At 40.6% G+C, this 13,922-nt stretch overlaps 1 pseudogene; it reads left to right on the top strand.

The window, feature by feature from the left end:
• Positions 1 to 10,451: 10,451 nt before the first annotated feature.
• On the top strand, positions 10,452 to 11,037 carry LOC100581705 (annotated as a pseudogene).
• The last annotated feature ends 2,885 nt before the right edge of the window (positions 11,038 to 13,922 follow it).

Here is a 13,922-nt window from a genome sequence, read left to right as displayed (position 1 = left end):
GCTAAGAAGACATGACTTTGCTCCTCTTTCATCTTCTGCCATAATTGTGAGGCCTTCCCAGCCATGTGGAACTGTGAATCCATTAAACCTCTTTCCTTTATAAATTACCCAGTCTCACATATGTCTTTATTAGCAGCATGAGAAAGGACTAATGCAGTGCTCTAACTGAAGAGGGCCAATGATTAGCAGCAGAAGCAATAGCTGACACCACAGACATATCCATTAGTTCAGGTTACACAATTCTGACTGAAAAATTAAAGCTAATCAAACTTTACACTCAATGGGTCCCAAAACCATTCCACCCCGATCAGCTGCAGACAAGAGCAGAGACTTCAATGGAAATTTTAAACAAGTGAGATCAAGATCCTGAAGATTTATTTGAAGAATTGTAGCAGGAGATGAAACATGGCTTTACCAATACGATCCTGAAGACAAAGCACAATCAAAGCAATGGCTATCAAGAGGTGGAAGTGGTCCAGTCAAAGCAAAAGCAGATCAGTCAAATGTGAAAGTCATGGTAACAGGTTTTTTGTTTGTTTGGTTTTGGTTTTGGTTTGTTTGTTTGTTTTGAGATGGAGTCTCCTTCTGTCACCCAGGCTGGAGTACAATGGTGCAATCTCGGCTCACTGCAACCTCCCCATCCCAGGTTCAAATGATTCTCCTGCCACAGCCTCCGGAGTAGCTGGGATTACAGGCATCCACCACCATGCCCAGCTAATTTTTGTATTTTTAGTAGACACGAGGTTTCACCATGTTGGTCAAGCTGGTCTTGAACTCCTGACCTCATGATCCACCTGCCTCAGCCTCCCAAAGTGCTGGGATTAGAGGCATGAGCCACTGTGCCTGGCCATGGTAACCGTTTTTTGGGATGCTCAAAGCATTTTGCTTGTTGACTTTCCAGAAAGCCAAAGAACAATGATATCAACTTATTAGGACAGTATTTTGAGAAAGCCAAAGCTTTAGCAGAAAAGCACCCAGGAGAGCTTCACCAGAGAGTTCTCCACCATGACAATGCTCCTGCTCATTTCTGTCATCAAAAAAGAATTTTGTGAGAGTTTCAATAGGAAATTATTAGGCATCTACCTTACCATCTTGATTTAGCTTCTTCTGACTTCTTTTTTGCTGCCTAATCTTAGGAAATATTTGAGAGGCATCCATTTTCCTCAGTTAATAAGGTGAAAAAAAAAAATACTGCATCGTCATGTTTAAATTCTCAGGACCTCAGTTCTCTATAGATGGGCCAAATGGCTGGTATCATCTCTCACAAAAGTGTCTTGGATTTGACGGAATTTATGTCAAAAAATAACATTTATATTTTTATTTTTATTTTTTAAATGCCATTTTTTATAAACTCCTTCAAGTCCCCTTGTATAAACATTTAATATATAAAATTTTTGGCACCAGAAATCTCTTATAAAATGAAAGATAATGTAATGAGTAGTTTTAATTGGCCCTTTGGAAATGAATTCACAAAACTGGTGACTGGTTTCCTTTGGTGAAAAAATTTTATTGTTTTTTCTTTGCATTCTTTCTGGCTTTATATTTTAAACAACTAATAGGAATCATTTAAAAATATAAACATCAAAAACTAAAGGATAATTGATATAAGTGATTTCAAAATGTACACATATATTTGTGTGTACATATTTAACATATCATTAGGATTAAAATTATATACTTCGGTACAAAAACAGGCAAAGAGCAAGAACAAGTAATTTTCAGGGGAAAAGGCCACATAAATAATAAATACATGAAAAATATGAAAAGGTGTTCAAATTTAGTAGTGATCAAAGAAATGTACACTAAAATGAAATAAAAATTTGCATTTCACAAAGGAACAAGGATTTTTTAATGTACTATTCATTCTCAAAGTGGGTAAAATGCAATGAAATAGGTACTCATACAATACTAGGGGAAGTATAACATAAAGTGTGTCATAACAGCATGGCATTTTCATCAAAAGTTTTAATACAATTGTTAGTCCTTCAGCAAACACTTATTGATGTAGTACAACATGCTATGCTAGTTCCTGTCATCTGCCTATAAAGAAAGCTTTCTTTCCAATCCCCATGCCCTTTTTTTTTTTTTACCTTGCCTATTGCACCGGTAAGAAACACCAGAACAATGTAGAATAGAAAAGATGAAAGTAAAAATTCTTGCTTTATTCCTGATCTTTGATGGACAAGGAATTCAGTACTTCAGCATTAAGTATGATGTTATCTGTAGGTTTTCTTTAGATTCCCTTTATCAGTTTGAAGAATTCCTTTTTATTCCTACAATACTGAAATTTTTATTTCAGCTTTTATTTTAGATACAAGGGGTATATATGAATATTCGTTACATGGGAATATTGCATGTTGCTGAGGTTTGGAGTATGGATCCCGTCACTCAGGTAGTGAGCATAGTACATGATAGTTAGTTTTTTAACCCACTCCGCCAACCCTCTAGTAATACACAGCGTCTGTTGTTCCCATGTTTATATCCATGTGTGTTCATTGCTTATCTCCCACCTGTGAGAACATATATTTGGTTTTCTGTTTCTGTGTTAATTTGCTTAGGATTATGACTTCCAGCTCCATCCATGTTGCTGCAAAAGATATTCTTTCATTCTTTTTATGCTGCATAATATTCCATAGTGTATGTGTACCACTTTTTTTAGCATGCAATTTTATTTAATGTAAGTTTTCTGTGACACAAGAGTTCCCATAAGGAAATGATGACCTGAAGAAACAGGTAAGCTTGCATATTTTTATGCTTAGGCTTGATGAAGAGTGGACAGTGATGGAAAAATATAATTGTATGTAATGTGCACAATATTTTAAATTTCTTTAACGACACCCAACCATTCAAAAGCTGTTATTAGGATGAGTTAATCATACAACAGAACAAACCAAAATGGCCCATGTAAATCTACAGCCATATGTTCATTTGTGGTTTACTAATCAGTTAACTCATTTATTGCTAAGTCTGTCTGTTTGGGATACAATGTGCTTTGTCCATAAACATTTTTTTTAATTTTTTTATTTCCATATGTTATTGGGGAACAGGTGTTGTATGGTTACATGGGTAAGAATGACACAATGGACTTTGGGGACTCAGGGGGATAGGGTGGGAAGGGGGTGAGGGATAAAAGACTACAAATAGGGTGTAGTGTATACTGCTCAGGTGATTCGTGCACCAAAATCTCACAAATAGACCACATTTTCTCAATCCAATCTACCATTGATGGGCACCTGAGTTGATTCCATGTCTTTGCTATTGTGAATAGTACAGCAATAAACATGCTAGTACATATGTATTTTTGGTAGAATGATTTATTTTCTTTTGGGTTTATACCCAGTAATTTAATTGCTGGGTCACATGGTAGCTCTGTTTTAAATTCTTTGAGAAATCTCCAAACTGCCTTCCACAGTGACTGAACTAATTTACATTCCCACTAGCAGTATATAAGCATTCCCTTTTCTCCACAGCCTCACCAGCATCTGTTTGTTTGTTTGTTTGTTTTAATTTTTTATCAAGAAAAGATGTCATAGGCTGGGCACAGTGGCTCATGCCTATAATCCCAGCACTTTGGGAGGCCAAGGCTGGCAGATCACCTGAGGTCAGATGTTTGAGACCAGCCTGGCCAACATGGTGAAACCCCGTCTCTACTAAAAATGCAAAAATTAGCCAGGCGTGGTGGCACACCCCTGTAATCCCAGCTACTTGGGAGGCTGAGGTGGGAGAATTGCTTGAACCTGGGAGGCAGAGGCTGCATTGAGCTGAGATCATGCCACTGCACTCCCTCCAGCCTGGGCAACAGAGTGAGACCCCGTCTCAAAAAAAAAAAAAAAAAAGTTGTAATTTGTCAGATCTACTATCTTTTTAATCTCCTAATCTGGAAAATTACAGTCGTTAATTTTTAAATGTTTAGACACCCTTATAAGTCTGTAAAAAACATTTATTTGGACATGATATATTATCTTTATACAATGTTGGATAGGTTTTTGGCTTAGTCACTTTGGGCTGCTATAACAGAATGCCATAGACTAGGTGGTTTAAACAACAAACATTTATTTATCACAATTCTGGATGCAGAAAAGTCCAAGATCAAGGCAGAAGCAGATCTGATGTCTGGTGAGAGCACTTTCCAGGTTCACAGACAGTTGTCTTCTTGTATCCTCATATGGCCAAGAGAGGGAACAGGCAAAGCAAGCTCTTTTGTCTCTTCTTATAAGGGCTCTAATCCCATATGTGAGGGCAGAATCCTCGTGAACTAATTCTCTATCAAATGCTCTGCCTCCTAATACCATCACTTTGTGGGGTTAGAGTTTCAACATGTGAGTTTTGGGAGCACTCAAGCATTTATTCCATAACAGTTTTCTAAAATTATACTGAAATATTTCACATTCATATTCATGAGAGTTACTGGTTTGTAGTTTCCTTTTCTTGAAATATTTTCATCTCATTTTTATACCAGAGTGAATTATGGCCTCACAGAATTAGTTTCAAACAACTATCTTCTCTGAAAGAATTTGTGTAGAATTGAAATTATTTCTTCTTTAAGCTTTTTGTAGAATTCAACAGTGAATCTATCTGGTCCTGTAATTTTTTATTTTGTTTTGTTTTTGTTTGTTGTTTGTTGTTCTGTATTGTCTTTTTTAACACTACAATTTTGTAATGTCTTAACTACAAACTTGTATTTCTTTGGTAGATATATAAGGCTGCTTAAGTTATATATTTCGTCTTCATTTTTTCTCCTCACTAACGGTAATATATTTCTGCTAATCCAAAGATTAGCCATAGTAAATTTTATCACAATGTTTCAGGTTTGAGCAAAGTTCTAGGTTTTTCTGAATGAAGAAAACCATCCTCTATTATAAAACACAGAATGGCTTTGGAAATTAGCTTATGCTGTGAACTTGGTAATGTTTCTTTATGAGTTCAACCTAAAATTATAAGATGAACATCACTTACAAGTAAATTTACACTAATCTAAAGTCACTCCAGTGACAACTAATATTTGTTGAATCACAAGTATCAACTGTTTTATATACTTCCTGTGCTGTCAAATGTTAAAGCAAGAAGCAAGAGCTATACTTTCACACAAATTTACAGCAGATGTATTTTTTTGTTCAAATTATAGGCTCAGCAACATTTTTCCTATCTCATTGCAAATTGCTAAGGAAATTTCTGTTTAAATACCCATTTAGCCATGCTGTTGAGGAGCTTTCACGCAAACTAATATCAAGAGAACACTCTAATAGAACTCCTTAAATATGTTCCAAGCAACATGTATTCTCATGGATTAATATCAGCATTTAGCAGTAATAGCAGTATTTAGCACCTGCCTATGTGAAAAGAGAGTTTCAATGATTAGATATGTAAAATCTCATTACAGATTATCATTAATAAACGTTTGTAATTGGTTTCAATGATAGGTAACACTAACTTTGAACCCCAATTAAGTGAAATATTACCTCAAAAGAAAACGAATTCAAGAGCACTTCAGATCCTTGGAAAGAAAAAGGGCAAGCCCCAAAATCTCCTTAAGCTGATAAGCAACTTCGGCAAAGTCTCAGGATACAAAATCAATGTGCAAAAATCACAAGCATTCTTATACACCAATAACAGACAAACAGAGAGCCAAATCATGAGTGAACTCCCATTCAAAATTGCTTCAAAAAGAATAAAATACCTAGGAATCCAACTCACAAAGGATGTGAAAGACCTCTTCAAGGAGAACTACAAACCACTGCTCAATGAAATAAAAGAAAATACAAACAAATGGAAGAACATTCCATGCTCATGGGTAGGAAGAATCAATATCATGAAAACGGCCATACAGCCCAAGGTAATTTATAGATTCAGTGCCATCCCCATCAAGCTACCAATGACTTCCTTCACACAATTGGAAAAAACTACTTTAAACTTCATATGGAACCAAAAAAAAGAGGCTGCATTGCCAAGTCAATCCTAAGCCAAAAGAACAAAGCTGGAGGCATCATGCTACCTGACTTCAAACTATACTACAAAGCTACAGTAACCAAAACAGCATGGTACTGGTACCACAACAGAGACATAGATCAATGGAACAGAACAGAGCCCTCAGAAATAATGCCACATATCCACAACTATCTGATCTTTGACAAACCTGACAAAAACAAGAAATGGGGAAAGGATTCCCTATTTAATAAATGGTGCTGGGAAAACTGGCTAGCCATATTTAGAAAGCTGAAACTGCATCCCTTCCTTACACCTTATACAAAAATTACTTCAAGATGGATTAAAGACTTAAATGTTAGACCTAAAACCATAAAAACCCTAGAAGAAAACCTAGGCAATACCATTCAGGCCATAGGCATGGGCAAGGACTTCATGTCTAAAACACCAAAAGCAATGGCAACAAAAGCCAAAATTGACAAATGGAATCTAATTAAGCTAGAGCTTCTGCACAGCAAAAGAACTACCATCAGAGTAAACATGCAACCTACAGAATGGGAGAAAATTTTTGCAATCTTCTCATCTGACAAAGGGCTAATATCCAGAATCTACAATGAACTCAAACAAATTTACAAGAAAAAAACAACCTCATCAAAAAATGGGTGAATGACATGAACAGACACTTCCCAAAAGAAGACATTTATGCAGCCAACAGACACATGAAAAAATGCTTATCATCACTGGCCATCAGAGAAATGCAAATCAAAACCACAATGAGATACCATCTCACACAAGTTAGAATGGCCATCATTAAAAAGTCAGGAAACAACAGGTGCTGGAGAGGATGTGGAGAAATAGGAACACTTTTACACTGTTGGTGGGACTGTAAACTAGTTCAACCATTGTGGAAGTCAGTGTGGCGATTCCTCGAGGATCTAGAAATAGAAATACCATTTGACCCAGTCATCCCATTACTGGGTATATACCCAAAGGATTATAAATCATGCTGCTATAAAGACACATGCACACATATATTTATTGCGGCACTATTCACAATAGCAAAGACTTGGATTCAACCCAAATGTCCAACAATGATAGACTGGATTAAGAAAATGTGGCACATATACACCATGGAATACTATACAGCCATAAAAAATGATGAGTTCATGTCCTTTGTAGGGATATGGATGAAGCTGGAAACCATCATTCTCAGTAAACTATCGCAAGGACAAAAAACCAAACACCGCATGTTCTCACTCATAGGTGGGAATTGAACAATGAGAACACATGGACACAGGAAGGGGAACATCACACACTGGGAACTGTTGTGGGGTGGGGGAAAGGGGGAGGGATAGCATTAGGAGATACACCTAATGCTAAATGATGGGTTAATGGGTGCAGCACACCAACATGGCACATGTATACATATGTAACAAACCTGCACGTTGTGCACATGTACCCTAAAACTTAAAGTATAATAATAATAAAATAAAATAAAAAGGGCAAGCTGCCTGTGTGGTGGGAATTAACTGAGAAACATGAGTGAACCCCTACTATGTGAGAAGATCAGAGATTCACCATTCCACTAGGGATCCACGTAACCCAGGACACAGGAGGGCACCTTTTTTCTCCCAAGCCCCAGAGCTAACTTGGGGAGAGGCCAGAAGACTTTGAGAGAGAAAAGACCTGGGAAAAGCTGCAGGCATTTTCCCAGATCCAGGACCAACAAGAGGATGTTAATTTCAATCCTGGCTCATACCAAGTCAGTCCTGTTGGTGACTCAGCAATGGCGGCCACTGCAGGCATTTTAGTCTTGGGCCACAGATAGCAGTACTTGGTCTGGAGCCAGGTAAGGGCTTCGCCCAGCCAGAATTGAGTAGTGAGTGGGGCATGCAGTCCAATCATAGGTACTGGAACTAGGCTGTCTCCCATAGCAAGACTGGAGTGAGAGGAGATTTGCTGAAGCCAGTTTCTCCAAAGTGGTGAGATTTGTGGCTGGGAATGGCACTGTGACCTGGGACCAGTCTTTGCGTGACATTGCTGGGAGCCCCAGCCTGTCTCCTTGGTCAGTCAGAGGAGTGAGTCCACCAGTTTCAAGGAGAAGGAGGAAGGTGGATTCCACTTCCACTCACCTGGTTTGGGAGCCACTTTTCCCTTCCTGTGCAAAGAACTTGCTACCAGGCGGCTTCTCCACTCCTAGCCCATAATCTCCAGGCATTCTCACTTTCAGGCATTCAACACACCGGCTCACTCCCCCCAGACCTGAGCTGAGGTGGTGAGCACCATACTGGTTGTGCACCAATTGTGGGCCTCTATCCTGCCCAGGGAGTCTCAGCCCTTGTGTCTCCACATCACAGGATCTTCCACAAACATTCCCCAGAACCCATCCAGACTACAGCAACCACAAAGGGCTGGCAGGACCCAGGGGAACTGCAGGATTCTTGGAGGTCTAACCTGCAGGGCAGGCTGCACCTAGGAGAAAGAAGAGTGCAGCACAGCGAAGCACTCTTTGAGACAGAGGAAACCACAGTGTGTATTGTCCTGTGCCCAAGAGCTCCCTGTTTGTGAACTGAAGGTGACCATGTCCTTTCCAACAGAGTCACGGACATAATGCTGGGCTCTTTAGAGGGATTTTGCTCCAGCAGCCAAGGGGCTCTGTGGCTTGGGACTGGACGTGGAGAGGGAGGCTTTTCCTCTACCCCCTGCCCACTTGCCCTGTTTGCAGCCATGGCTGTTCCCACAGGGAGTAGGTACAGGTGCACATGCGGATGACCATCCTGGAGCTATTAGCCTCCACAGCACCCCCACTGGTATGTGCCCATCAGGCCTGGGCTTGCACAAGGGTGGGGTCCCTCCTCTTTCTACACATAGCCACAGTGTTCCTACAGCAGAGATCAAGAGAGCCACAAAGCTGCCCATTTAGGGCTGAGGAAAGAGGTTCCCTCCCAAGGCCACTTTGGCTGAGAGCCATAGAACAGGTGTTTTCCACAGCTCTCAACCACATTGTGGCTGGGAGATAAACAACAGTGTGTATCTGAACTGAAAGTCACAAGCCCTGGGACAAAGGTGTGTTAGGGAGGTGGATCGTATTTTTGCCTGTCCAGGATGTGGAGCTGGTGCAACCCCCTACCTGCAACAAAGACCTCAATGCCTTCACCATGAACTTCTCCTACCACCCCCATCGGGGCTGGGCTTGTGTTAGAGCAGGCAGGTAGTTAGACACGAGCAGACCAGAGGAGCCTCTGAGAAAAGGGAGGTCTTGAAAATCTCAGACCCCAGGGACCACCCAAAACCTGTATGCTAGATATGAGCAGAGAGGAGGGGAAATACCTGTGCAGGAAGGGATGCCCACTAACGTGCCCAGTAATTATCCACTCCACAGTTAACCAGTCAGAATGTAGCTTGATGCATGCTGATAAGGGGGAAGAGGGCAAAGAAGAAATTCCTAAGAGATACACAGGCGCAATTCGTATCCAACACCAGGCCCACACATGCGCACCAACTAAAAGTAAGAAAGGGTCCTACAAGCCTAGGGTGGGAACTAAGTGAGGAAATGGAAGGGACTTAAGGCAGAAGTGGGAAAACTAGACCAAAAAAAGGGTAGAAACATAGACAGAGGTGAGAACCTCAAAAAATATATATATATCCGACATCATAAAAAACCCAACACAGAACTCTTGGGGTGCTGCTGGCTCACCCCCTTCAGCAGCATGCTCTGCCTTATACTTTCAGAGCATACTGTCTCTCTAAGTTCTCTGCTATTTTCCTTCCACAAATTCTCTTTCTTGGCTAAATCAGTCGCTTGGCAGATTTCTTTCTCCAAGTAAGACTAAGAACCAAGGATTCATGCACACTTCGTGGTAACACTTGCACTCCTCATTGGGGTATCCGAGGGCAAGCTTCAGCTATGCCCAGCGTTGTTCCCCATTCCGAGGACGTGCAAAGAACTCAGGGCACCAGATATTCCCCAGACCAGTCCAGCGCCTGAGACAACAGAGAGACCCTCCCAGTAACAAAGATCAAGCACACACCCATCAGCTCCTGCTGCAGCTGGTTCTTACCCACGAGCGTCACCTTCTGGCCTGCGAGTTGAACTGCTCATCCCAGTACTAAACCTGTTGTCAGAAGTGCACTATGCTGAAGATAAGCTTCCTGAGACCTCCGCAATTCCAGTCCTGCAGAAGGTAGTGAGCCTGCTCATAGGCCCAGCACATCACTACTATAACCGGCATTTGAGAAAGCCACTGCACAAAGGCCATCTATTATATAACCAAGAGACTCATACAGAGCTTTGGCCCCTGAAAGCACCCACTGTCAAAGCCAAACGACCATAAACAGCGTACATTGCAGTCAAACTCTCGGGCCGGGGGAGTGGAGAGTGGGAGGAAATTTTTTTTAAGTCCCATCCAAAGGAAAGTAAATTCAAAAATAAGAAATCCTGTCCCGGCTCCCTACCTCCTGGATGTGGCTCGAGCTGGAGGCACGCAGGGCCGGAGACTCCGCAGACCCGCAACCCGGAGCAGCTCAGAGGCGGTGAATAATTGCTCTTCAAGTCTGCAATTAAAAATGGCCTCCAATAAAACTACATTGCAAAAAATGGGAAAGAAACAGAATGGAAAGGGTAAAAAAGTTGAAGAGGCAGAGCCTGAAGAATGTGTGATGGAAAATGTACTAGATCAACGTGTAGCAAATGGAAAAGTGGAATATTTCCTGAAGTAGAAGGGATTTACAGATGCTGACAATACTTAGGAACCTGAAGAAAATTTATATTGTCCAGAGTTGATTGAAACATTTCTTAATTCTCAAAAAGCTGGCAAAGAAAAAGATGGTACAAAAAGAAAATCTTTATCTTACAGTGAATCGGATGACAGCAAATCAAAGAAAAGAGATGCTGCTGACAAAGCAAGAGGATTTACCAGAGGTCTTGAACCTGAAAGAATAATTGGTGCACGGATAGCAAATGGAGAATTAATGTTTCTCAAGAAATGGAAAGATTCAGATAAGGCAGACTTGGTGCTGGCAAAAGAGGCAAATATGAAGTGTCCTCAAATTGTAATTGCTTTTTATGAAGAGAGACTAACTCGGCATTCTTGTCCAGAAGATGAAGCTCAATAATTTTCACACTGTGTATATATATTTTTATACATATATAATATGTATTTTATATATATATAATATGTATTCAATTATAAACAATTGTATATAATTATATACAATTATTATATAATATATAATACATATATATATATTTGGGTCTTGGTTTTTTATTTACTAGTGTGATGAAATAACTACATTCCAATGAAAATCAAGTTTGATATGTTCCTTTTCAAAGTAGCATTGGAAGAGTTGTTGGGGGGGGTTTTGCATCCATAGCACTGGTTACTTCAAACAAATAAATAAGAGCTTTCTGTAGTTGCTTCCTTTATCAGAAAAAAAAAAAAAAAAGAAATCACAACTCCAGATGAGAAGGAACCAGCATAAGCACTCTACCAATATGAAAAAGCAGACTGTTTTGACACCTTCGGAGGATCACAGTAGCTCTGTAGGATGGATCCTAGCCGAAATGAATATTCTGAAATGACAGATAAAGGATTCAAAATTTGGATTATAAGGAAGCTCAATGAGATCCAAGAGAAAGTTAGAATCAACACAAAGAAGTCAGAAAAACAATTCAGTGTATGAATCAAAAATATATTAAATAGATTTTTTTCTTTTTAAATGTTTATTTTAGGTTCAGGAGATACATGTGCAGGTTTGTTACATGGGTAAATTCTGTGTCGTTGGAGTTTGGTGTAAAATGATTTTGTCATCCAGAAACTAAGCATAGCACCTGATAGTTTTTCAACTCTCACCCTCCTTTTACCCTCCAACCTCAAAGTAGGTCTAGATTCACTACCATAGGAACAGTATGGGGGAAACCAACACCATGATTCAATTATCTCCCACTGGGTTCCTCCCACAACACATGGGAATTATGGAAGCTACAATTCAAGATGAGATTTGAGTGGGACACAACCAAACCATAACATTCCACCCCTGGCCCCTCCCAAATCTCATGTCCTCACATTTCAAAATTAATCATGCCTTCCCAACAGTCCCCCAAAGTCTCAACTCATTTCAGCATTAACTCAAAAGTCCACAGTCCAAAGTCTCATCTGAGACAAGGCAAGTCCCTTCCACCTATGAGCCTGTAAAATCAAAAGCAAGTTAGTTTCTTCCTAGATACAATGGGGCACAGGCATTGTATAAATATACCCATTTCAAATGGGAAAAAATCGCCAAAACAAAGGGGCTAAAGGCCCCATGCAAGTCTGAAATCCAGTGAAGAAGTCAAACCTTAAAGCTCCAAAATGATCTCCATTGACTCCATGTCTCACATCCAGGTCCCATTCTGGGGTCTGGAGGACAGTGGCCCTCTTCTCACAGCTCTACTAGGCAGTGCCCCAGTGGGGACTCTGTGTGGAGACTTCAACCCCACATTTCCCTTCCACACTGCCCTAGCAGTGGCTCTCCATGAAGGCTCTGCCCCCGCAGCAAACTTCTTCCTGATCTTTTGAAATCTAGGTAGAGGTTCCCAAACCTCAATTCTTGACTTCTGTGCACCCACAGGCTCAACATCCCATGGAAGGTGCCAAGGCTTGGGGCTTGCACCCTGTGATGCAATGGCCCAAGCTGTACTTTGGCCCCTTTTAGCCATGGCTAGAGCAGCTGAGATGCAGGGAACCAAGTCCTTAGGCTGCACACAGGAGGGAGGCCCTATGCTCCAGCCTATGAAACCATTTTTTCCTCTTAGGCCTCCAGGCCTGTGATGGGAGGGGCTACCAAAAAGGTCTCTGTCATGCCCTGGAGACATTTTCCCCATTGTCTTGGTGATTAACATTTGGCTCCTCATTACTTATGCAAATTTCTGCAGCTGGCTTGAATTTCTCCTCAGAAAATGGGTTTCTTTTCTATTGCATTGACAGGCTGCAAGTTTTCTGAACTTTTATGCCCTATTTCCCTTTTAAAACTGAATGCTTTTAACAGCACCCAAGTCACATCTTGAATGCTTTACTGCTTAGAAATTTCTTCTGCCAGCTACCCTAAATCATCCCCCTCAAATTTCAAGTTCCACAAATCTCTGAGCAGGGGCAAAATGCCACCAGTCTTTTAGCTAAAACATAGTAAGAATCACCTTTACTCCAGTTCCCAACAAGTTCCTCATCCCATCTGTGACCACTTGACCCTGGATTTCATTGTCCATATCATTATCAGCATTTTGGTCAAAGCCACTTAACAAGTCTCTAGGAAGTTTCAAACTTTCCCACATTTTTCTGTCTTTTTCTGAGCCCTCCAAACTGTTCCGACCTCTGCATGTTACCCAGTTCCAAAGTTGCTTTCACATTTTTGGGTACCTTTATAGCAGTACCCCACTCTACCAGTACCAATTTACTGTATTAGTTCATTCTCATGCTGCTGATAAAGACATACCTGAGACTGGGTAATTTACAAAGAGAAAGAGGTTTAATGGACTCACAGTTCCACATGGTGGGGGAGGCCTCACAATCATGGCAGAAGGTGAAGGGCACATCTTACATGGTGGCAGGCAAGAGAGAATGAGAGCCAAGTGAAAGGGGAAACCCCTTATAAAGCCATCAGATCTCATGAGACCTATTCACTAACATGGGAACAGTATGTGGAAAACCGCCCTCATGATTCAAATATCTCCCACTGGGTCCCTCCCATAACATGTAGGAATTATAAGACCTACAATTCAAGATGAAATTTGGGTGGGAAAACAGCCAAACCATATCAAATGGTAATTCTGTTTTGAGTTCTTTGAGAAATCTATAAACCTCTTTCCACAGTGGCTAAACCAATTTACATACTCACCAGCAGTGCACAAGCATTCTCTTTTCTCACAACCTTATCAGCATCTACTACTTTCTGACTTTTTAATAATAGCCATTCTGACTGGTGTGAAATGGTACCTCATTATGGTTTTGATTTGCATTTTTCTA

Source organism: Nomascus leucogenys, chromosome 4 (assembly GCF_006542625.1).
Source record: "Nomascus leucogenys isolate Asia chromosome 4, Asia_NLE_v1, whole genome shotgun sequence".
NCBI classification, from domain to species: domain Eukaryota; kingdom Metazoa; phylum Chordata; class Mammalia; order Primates; family Hylobatidae; genus Nomascus; species Nomascus leucogenys.
Note: the sequence above shows the minus strand (reverse complement) of the source record. Positions and strands in the feature narration are given on the sequence as shown.